The sequence below is a fragment of the Nesoenas mayeri genome (assembly GCF_963082525.1).
Source record: "Nesoenas mayeri genome assembly, chromosome: 8".
In the NCBI taxonomy this organism is placed as follows: Eukaryota; Metazoa; Chordata; class Aves; order Columbiformes; family Columbidae; genus Nesoenas; species Nesoenas mayeri.
Window position 1 is genome coordinate 28214290 of NC_137554.1, and position 9082 is coordinate 28223371.

Genomic DNA, 9082 nt, shown 5'->3' on the forward strand with positions numbered 1-9082 from the left:
CCTGCATCCCTCCCTGCCTGCGGTTCTCACAGGGTGACATTGCCATCTGCTGCCTGCTGATCGGCAGGACACGCCAGCCTGCCTCTGCCACCCAGACCGGGTCCTCCTCCATCCCAGCTTGCTCAGAACCACCGCAGAGCAAGAGCCTGGCACTGAGCGCTGCCCTGGGCTCTGCTGGCGACTCACCTGCTGTGTACACACACACCTCCAGCTCTCTCTGCCTTGGGTTCATCACCAGGAAACACAAACATGATATTTTTTTTAACAGCCATGCTAAGAGACACTAACTTATTTTAAACTTCAAAGCACCTACAATACTGTTTGTATAGCCTAAGACAGAAGATGCCATCAAAGGGAGGAGACAACTGGTTCAGGAGTTTAACCTTTAGAGAAGGAATTGCGTTTGAGGCTATAGTTGTTAAATGCTTCTAAGCTGATATTTTCTAAGAGGCTGGGCAGTTTATAATTGAGGTTACCCACCTGAGACAGGAGATTTCCAGAAGCAGGACTGGGTTTATAGGTCACCAACACAGACAAAAGCTGACAGTTACCTTGATCTTTAAGAGGGACAGGGTCATGAAAGATGACATGGTAACACACTGCTGGAGGTCACTGCAGGCAAAAAACAAAGGAGAAATGCAGATTCCCCTTCCCAATTGCTTATATGATGGTGGGGACTATCGCCAAAGCCTATCGGAAAGTCAACAAGAGGCATCACATGATAGGACCTCTGCAGGTGTCTAGATGACGCCTTACAACGTGAACTTGCAAACACAGCAGTGCTGCTGTAGGAAACAGAGTACAACATTATTTATTGCGTGAACTAGAGAATGCTGGGCTGGGGTGAGCAGGTACCAGAATTTCTTGCTGGACAATGCAAGCTGTGTCCAGCAGGCTTTGTGTAATTGAAGTTGTAGGAAGTGGAAAGTGGTTAGATGTGAGGGATATCCTTCATAATATATAACCTTTCAGGTATATAACATTTATAATATATATCCTTTATCATATATAACCTTTAAGATACATAATCTTTATCTGGAGTAGCAGTGAGGGCTGAAAAGAGCTCTAACATGAACTAACATGATCATCATTATCAATTCCTGCTTTATATTCGAACAGCAGTTGGATCCACTGAGGTGAGACCTGCCAAAATACGGAGTGCTTGAGGACCAGCCAGGACCAGCAGGCCCAGAAGGCTGATGGCTCTGCTTTGAAATTCAGTGGTAGGATCTGAGACAATCAAGTGCTAAGCAATACACTCAAAAAGAAGAGTTATTGAAGACGTGGGTCCCAGCCCCTGGACCAAGGGCGCTTGTTTTGAGGCCAGATGCCTTAGCAGAATTTGGAAACAATGAAGGATCTCTAATAGAGCAGGAGTGTCAGTACTATAATAGTCATAAATAAAAAATAAAACCCAATTTTAAGCTGTTTTTCCGCCACCAAAAAAAAAAAGGAGAAAATGCTTTTCTGCATTGGGATGGAACTGTCTCCTGTTATCAAGAATGAGCACAAATCTGACGAGTGCATCTGCCACCTCCGCCTTTAGGGCTGCAGTGAGTTATCACAAGAGATCCTCAACATTCACGCTGCAGGATGCCGAGATTAACCAAGGTGTCTGAGCTCACATCGCTGTTGGGTCCTAAAGGGTGCAGAAATGCACTGGCAAAACCAGCACAGGACCACCAACATAACTCCACCCCTGGAGACCTTAGGGGAGCTGAGAGCCAGTGTCCCTTGTCCCCGCGGTGTCATAGACAGCCCACCTGGACACACCATGTATCCATGTGTCCTGGTGTTGGTGTGGCCATGAGGAAGAGTGTGAATGCGCAAATCAGGCTTGTTTAAAGAGCAAAATCACCTTCCCCTCCTGTCAGGTCTGGCACTGAGATTTGCTGTGTCCTTGCTAAATGCTGTGGTATTATTTCCTACATTTTCCACCCACGTGGCCTCAGACACATGGTCTGCCCAGGAGCTGCTCCCGGATCCCAGTGTTCCCAGTTGCTGGCACCTGGATTTGGCACAGACTCCCAAAGAGCTGGCCTCAGACATCCCCAAAAAGCAGGGACATCAGTGTCAGAAGTGTTCAGGACACCTGCTCCACCTGCCTCATCCTGATAGCCCATGGGACAGGGGTCTCCTCAGACAGCCCCAGGGGAGCCCAGCCAGGGTGTCCCCTCCTCTGAGCCTGTAATTCAGGTTCCCATCTGCCTTTGTGCCTCTGATAGCTCCTGCGATGGGCCTGGCAGCAGTCAGGACAGGGTGTTATTTGGGTTCCCTCCCACTATTGCAAGCAATGTGGTATTTATCCCATAACCTAACACTGGTAAGCAGGGAAAATATCAGGCGTATCTCAGATCAGTCCAGAGACTGCAAGGAAAAAGGGAGGACTTCCCCCTGCCCCCCTGCAAAATGCACTTACCTGCATACTGTAGATATTGTGACATTCTTCTCACATCACCATTTTCTCACCCGGGTTGTACAACTTGGTGCTTTCTTAGTATATGGCATCTCATAAGGCTTTTTCTTGGCTGCACCTTCAGCACCAAGCTCTGCTGCAGCGAGAAACCAGCCTGGGAGAACACGTTACTCACAGACCTGAGCAGGGAGGACAGTTCATTGTATTTTTCCCTGACAACGTTTATCCCCTATTTCAAGATCCTGAAGGAGAGAGCAATATTGATCAAAATTACCTTTTTCTTCTGCAGTATTTCTTTTTCTTTCAGGCTAGCCGTAGCAGCCTGCCTGCCCTGGGCAGGGAGGGAGCTGTGCTTAGGGAGAGATCCCCCAGATACCCCAAAACACTCAGCATGGCTGGAGGGGGACCAACAATGCCAGGATCACCACAGCACCATGCCAGACTGACACTAATTAGCAATCTGTGTTAGACATGGAGCTCCAGCCCTCGTCCCTGCTCTCTTTGTAGCTTGTGAACGGGCTTCAGCTGGCCCCAGTGATGCTGCTCCTCTTGCCCTAATGAGCTGAACCTGCCCCAAACCTCTGCAGATCTCTCCCCATGACTTTATAGAATCACAGAATGGTTTGGGTTGGAAGGGACCTTCAAAGCTCATCTAGTCCAATGATATCTTCACCCAGCTCAGGTTGCTCAGAGCCCCGTCCAGCCTGGCCTGGGATGTCCCCAGGCATGGGGCATCCACCACCTCTCTGGGCAACCTGGGCCAGTGTTTCACCACCCTCAGCGTAAAAAATGGAAAATATGGTTTGGGAAGTCAGTTCATTTATATCACACCTCTGCAATAAATAATGGTTTCAGTCATCAGGAAAGCAACAGGGCTCTTCTGAAGGAGCCTGCTCACAACGCTGTCACTCAGCAGTGACCTCGTGGCCCACTTGGCTCCAAGTCCAGAGAAATGGGTTTGCATGTCTCTGGTTTCCTGTGGCCACCGCAACATCAGTTCCTTTGAGTTATTAGATCTAAAGCTGTCTCTGAGACACACACTCTCATTTACTGCGTGCACGTTGTCCGAGAGAGGAAAAGCAGAGGAAACGAGCACCCAGGGAGCAGGCAGTGGGATGGCGATGGCTTTGTCATGCATCCAGCTTGGCAAGTAGGACTGTGCTCTGGACCATCTTTGAGATGCTCCAAATGCAGCCTGGGGGTAACTGCCCCCTGTCATGAGCTCCCCAAGTTCCTGAAAGCAGGATCATATTGTATCTGCACGTGCAAAGCTCTCATCAGCAGTACAGGACTGAAGGCTACTTCGTAGTGTTTTTGTTGAAACATTACCTGTTGCCAGGACTTTTAGAGATTTAATTTCTGCTAATCCCAAATAAAGAGGAGTCCTCAGTACTTGAATTGCCTACGAAGTGAGTCGGGGGAAAAGTTTGATTCTGATGCCAGAGAGGAGACAGAAATCCCCACTGTAAGGAAGGAAAAGCTGAGCAGTGTGTGCAAGACAGGCAGTAAGAGAAGCAGGGAGAAAATACCCCTGTGGGAAAGCTCCTGCACCAGGGAGAGACAGAAACGCACACACTGGACTTGTGGGGAGGGAGAAACCACTTGCACGGTGGCCAAGGAACAATCAGACGGTGACAAACACTTCTTCAGGGAAACAGCTTCGTCCTCGCTGTGTATACGAGTGGCTGAGATGAACATTGCAAAACACAACCCTTTCCTTTGACACCGAGTACACAGGATACAGTAATTACAGGCAAAATATTTTCACCCCTCGCTCTCCTCCTGGGAGAGCCCCTTTTCAAAGCAGAAGTGCACTGCGTTTCTACAGCAATAAGCTGCTTTCTGAGAGCAAGAAGAGCGACTAGACATTTGGGGGAAATGGCTTTTTTCAGCTACCTGATAGCTGAGGCAATTAAAAGAATATTAAACTGACATTTCTAACTTGCAGTGTAAGAGAGATGTGCAGTAGTGAAATAATTAAAAGTTACTGTTGGGAACATCCTGTTCTCACTCATCTCTTATGAAGAACAAAAGGGCAAGAAGCATTTCTTCCCTTTTTTTTTTTTTTCATTTATTTCTTGATAATTAATTGCTAGTTATTGCTGCATCCCCAAATGCCAGAACCCAAGGGTTTTTCAAATGGCAACAGAGATATCCAAGCCCCAGGATGCTCTTGACATGAGCCTCATGCTTCTTGACACAACCCCAAGTCACCTCATCATTACTTCCAGCCTACACTTCAGCCCATCAACCAAGGGCACCTGTCTCTGGCCCTTCCTTCCACCCCTTCTGCTACGCCATGTTCATTTGCAGGAGACAACACTACTACAGGAAAATATCTGATGTTTCCAGAGTCAGAGTATCCCCAGATTTTAGTCTCTGTTATGCACAGTGAGGCTGAGTATACTCTGGGCTGGCATTTAGCACTGGTCTTCTGGAAGGGAGAGGAGGGTTCTGTGGGGTTTTAGGACGAGCATCCCCGTTGCCCATAAGGAGGGATGAAGCTCAGAACCATAGTGGGTATGTGCTGCTCCAGAGTCTGTATCACTGCATCAGCCTGTCTGACCTCCTGCACACCAGCTTTTCCAGGACGGGTTTAGGGACTAGTCTGGAAGAAAAAGGAAGGCGCACAGCAGGCTGACTCCATCATTTCCACTGCCAGGGGAGGTGGTCATGTTTTATAGGTCTGTATGAAGTGAGTCAGCAAAATCTTCCCAAGACAAAACCTTTACAACATCTAAAACTCTTCCTCAAGGGTGTTCCCTGATGAGAGAAGCAAAAAAAGCAATTATAGCAAACTGTGCAACAAAAAGGAATTCATGGCAAAAGACAGGTGAGTGCACAATGCACTCAGCAACGCTCCACACTGGAAATTGCTAAAAGCCCCGCAAAACTGCTTCCCTCTTTTTAGAACATGAATAAAACAGATTAAGCTAGGACTCCCCTCACTCAGACTTGGCTATCTTCTGTCTCAATGGCATCAAGAAATCACATCAATTTGAGGGTGCACATCCAAAAAGACAGCTGTCCTTGTTTCCAGCCTGGAGAGGGGCAGAGGTCTGTCACCTTGCTGCCTCAGTGGGTGAGACATTCCCACCAACATTGCTGCCAGCGTGACACTCCTGCGCTTTGGGAGGATGTCCCACATGTTGCTTCTGGATTTCTTATTTTGTCCTTTATGGTGGCAAAAACCTGCTGAAGAGCTGGGGCCTGCTCCCAGACCACCTGGCCATACAGTGCTACTGAAGGCATGTAAATATATCTGTAAATGAAGATATATAAATGTGCTTATAATAAAAAGTGCTTGTATTATAATAGTATTGTAGTTGTCAAGGATATGGGGAAACTATTAAAGCTTTATTTTTCACTCTTGCACTGATTACTGACTGATCATTACAAACTGGATGCTGTGCCATAGTACACAAACAGAAAAGGAAATAATGTAGTGAAAATTTGGGATACCCTTTGTGTTTACATGTACTCCCGTGTCCTGGAGCTATTTTAAAGCTGCTGTTACATCTCAAGTGAATACACAGGCCGCCAATCTCGCAGCTCTCTGATAAGGAAGCACCTCCCATAGCACGACGTGAAAAACATCCCTAGTCCGCTGGGTTTGGTGCCAGTGGCTGAGGCAGTGGGGTGTAAGTGCCCAGATTCTGCCACGGTGCCCCAAACACAGCTGTGCTTTCTGGCAAGGTCAGCTTTCACCCAGCAAAAACACTTCCATGGGGTTGCATGGAACCACATTACAGAATACAGACTTTCCTCAACGCAGAAGTCAATGTTTCCTGTTTTGTTTTGTTTTTTTTTTTTCTCAGTATCCTGGGGCAAACCATTTTGTACAGCCAGACTTCTACAAGTGAGTTCATCTTCTTTGCTCATAAGTAAGGTATAAATTCACAATCTAGCTAACAACTGGTCCAAGAGCTTCTTAAATGTGAGTACTAAGACATACATACTAGCAATCTTCCCAAGAGGTCCCATGAGGAAGGTCAGTTAGGTCCCACTTTAATCTTGGGTTCTGGGAAATCGAATGCTGTATTGTCACTTCTCCCAATTCCCTTCACCAAGCAATGAAAACATGTCATCCATCACTCACATTTCTTACCAAGCAAAAGCCTTCAGACCAAATCCTCTAACAACTGCTGACAACTCAGGTTTTAGTAGCTCTTTCTAAATCGCTGTCAATCCACCAGGCAATCCAACAGAAGCCACAGAAGTCACTAAACCATCCCTGCTGACACCACCAGCAGTATTTGCAGGAGCAGCAACAACGGTCAAGGTATCAAGGAAGAAGAAAATCAGCACAACCTCTTTCAAGCAGAAAAACAGAGGCTGTGCCAGTGGGCCAGCAAAACAGGCTGATTCTTTCATGGTAAAACTCACCACAGTCAACAAAGAACATCCTTACATCAAGGGAGATGTTTCTTTTTAAGATGTGCCTGGTAGTTACCAGGAATAGGTGTTAAATGACAAGTTGGTGGCTAGGATACCATCCTGTCATCTGTGTGTGGCTTGAACCCAGGGACCTGTTCCTGAAGAGCCAACAAAGTGTGTGCTGGTAGCTTGTATGGAAACAGATCTGCTCAGAACAAATAACTATTCCTGCTTTCAGGCTTGAAGCCCTAAGCAACAATTAAGATAAAACCCTTAATGAGAAAAGGAATTGATAGCTCTGATGCTTTCTTCTAGCAGATAAACAACAGGAAAGCCATTACCAGCATATTCATCTGAGCGCACCCTCCTCTAGAAAATGACATTTCCACATAGCAGGAGGGCACTTCAGCAGCACAGGCATCCTGCAGTGAGTTTAGAATCACAGAATCACTTTGGCTGGAAAAGACCTTTAGGATCACTGAGTCCAACTGTTAACCTAACACTGTCAAGTCCACCTCTAAACCATGGCCCTAAGGTGGGCTGCACTCTGGTCCTAGCTCTCCTTCAGTGGTTGCTTTTTCAAGATGACTCCAGCCTTGCATAGGCCCACAATTCTGTAAGTTCTCAAAGCATCAGACACAGCTGGGATCACCAAAATTAAAACATTATTCCTTTCTACTTCCAGTATGTTAACCTAGTGAAATACGATTCATTGTAGATGAGACCTCAGCCACTGTTCGTTTCCAGTCTAGAAGGAAAACCTCAATGGGGCTCCTTCTACCAACAGGAACTTTACAAGATCAGAGGGAGATCATCACATGGTGAAGCCTCACATAAAATAAAAGCTGCCCACCCCAGAGATTTCAATGTCCTTTGCTCAGATCGACACATGATGGATTGCTTAGTGCTCCCTGTTTACATCAAAGACTGCAGCTTCAGACTCCTCCATGCTGCGAGAAGGTCAACAGTGTCAGAGAAGGATGATGGTATGCAGAGGAGCAAAGAGACTGTACAAGAGTAGCTTTTCCTTTGTGCAAGGTGCTACCTCCACACTCCACAAGCACGGGGATATTTACCATGCAACACTTTTGTTAACAAAGTAAGAAAACAGTACCACAGCTGCCAAGGACTGGCCGGTGATGCCAGGCCAGTGAGGGCTGGGAGTCTGCAGCACTGCAGCTGTTCTAACTTCTTAGTCTTGAGATAATTTTCCTGTGATGGAAATGAGTTGGGTAGAAGCTTTATAGTGAGAGGACAAGAAATTTAGCAAAGAGCAAAGGATATTTCTATATTTCACTGTTCACAAACACTATCCAGTGATCAAAAGCACTCACACAATCGGGATCCCCTGCCTAGCTCAGTGCTCCAGCCCTGTGCCTGTGTCCAAGTGCCTCCTGTAAGGCCCAGGCAATGAGGGCCCGTGAGTGAGTCCTCTGCACAGCATCAACGAGAACAGCTTCTTCCATGGCCTCCACAGATGTGAGTGAGCTGACATACACCGGCTACTCTGAAAAAAGAAAAATGACTTCTGCTGAAACCACACACTTCAGAACCTCTCTAAGGAAGCTACGCTGTACAGCAGGTATATTTGCTCAGTATCTCCCTTTCTGTTTCAACCATGATTGGCCATGTCTGTTGTAGGCTATCAGCAACTCAGACTGACACCAGGAGAGCATCAAGGCCTGGGAGAGATTTCCAAACGTTTATAGCAAAAAGGTAAAGTGCGGGAGTGACAATCTCTGGGTTAAATTAAGGTCCAAGGGATTTCCCATAGTTTGCCCAGGAGTTAGTGGTAGTTTCTTTGAAGAGGGTTCAACATGCTTTTCCTGGAAACCGTCACATATCTAATTACTCCTTTCACACATCCAAGCACTTTATATGCAAGTCAACCTTCCAGGCAAATATCTTTTTAATAACCTTTTAGTTAAGCCTAGTAGTTTTCATTTCACCAACCATTTACTCTTCCCATTAAACAGATCTTTGTTCAAAACACTTTTACCATTATGCTCTTACAGCTACAAATTCCACCAAGTGCTAACACCAAAAAGCAGAATAACTAGATGTTCCCAATTACCACAACTGTCTAAGTAGAACAGTCACACAACATAAAGGCGTGCATAGTGCTGCAGTTTAATTGGATATCAAAACCCCCTAACAGCAAGAGCACCGCAGACCTGGGGTAGAAGCAGGATGCTGAAAAAGTGAGACTGTAGCTGACAGCTTCAACATGTAGAAGATGAGGGTGAAAAATTAATGCATGATAGCTTCTGGAACAGCTTTGTCACCTTG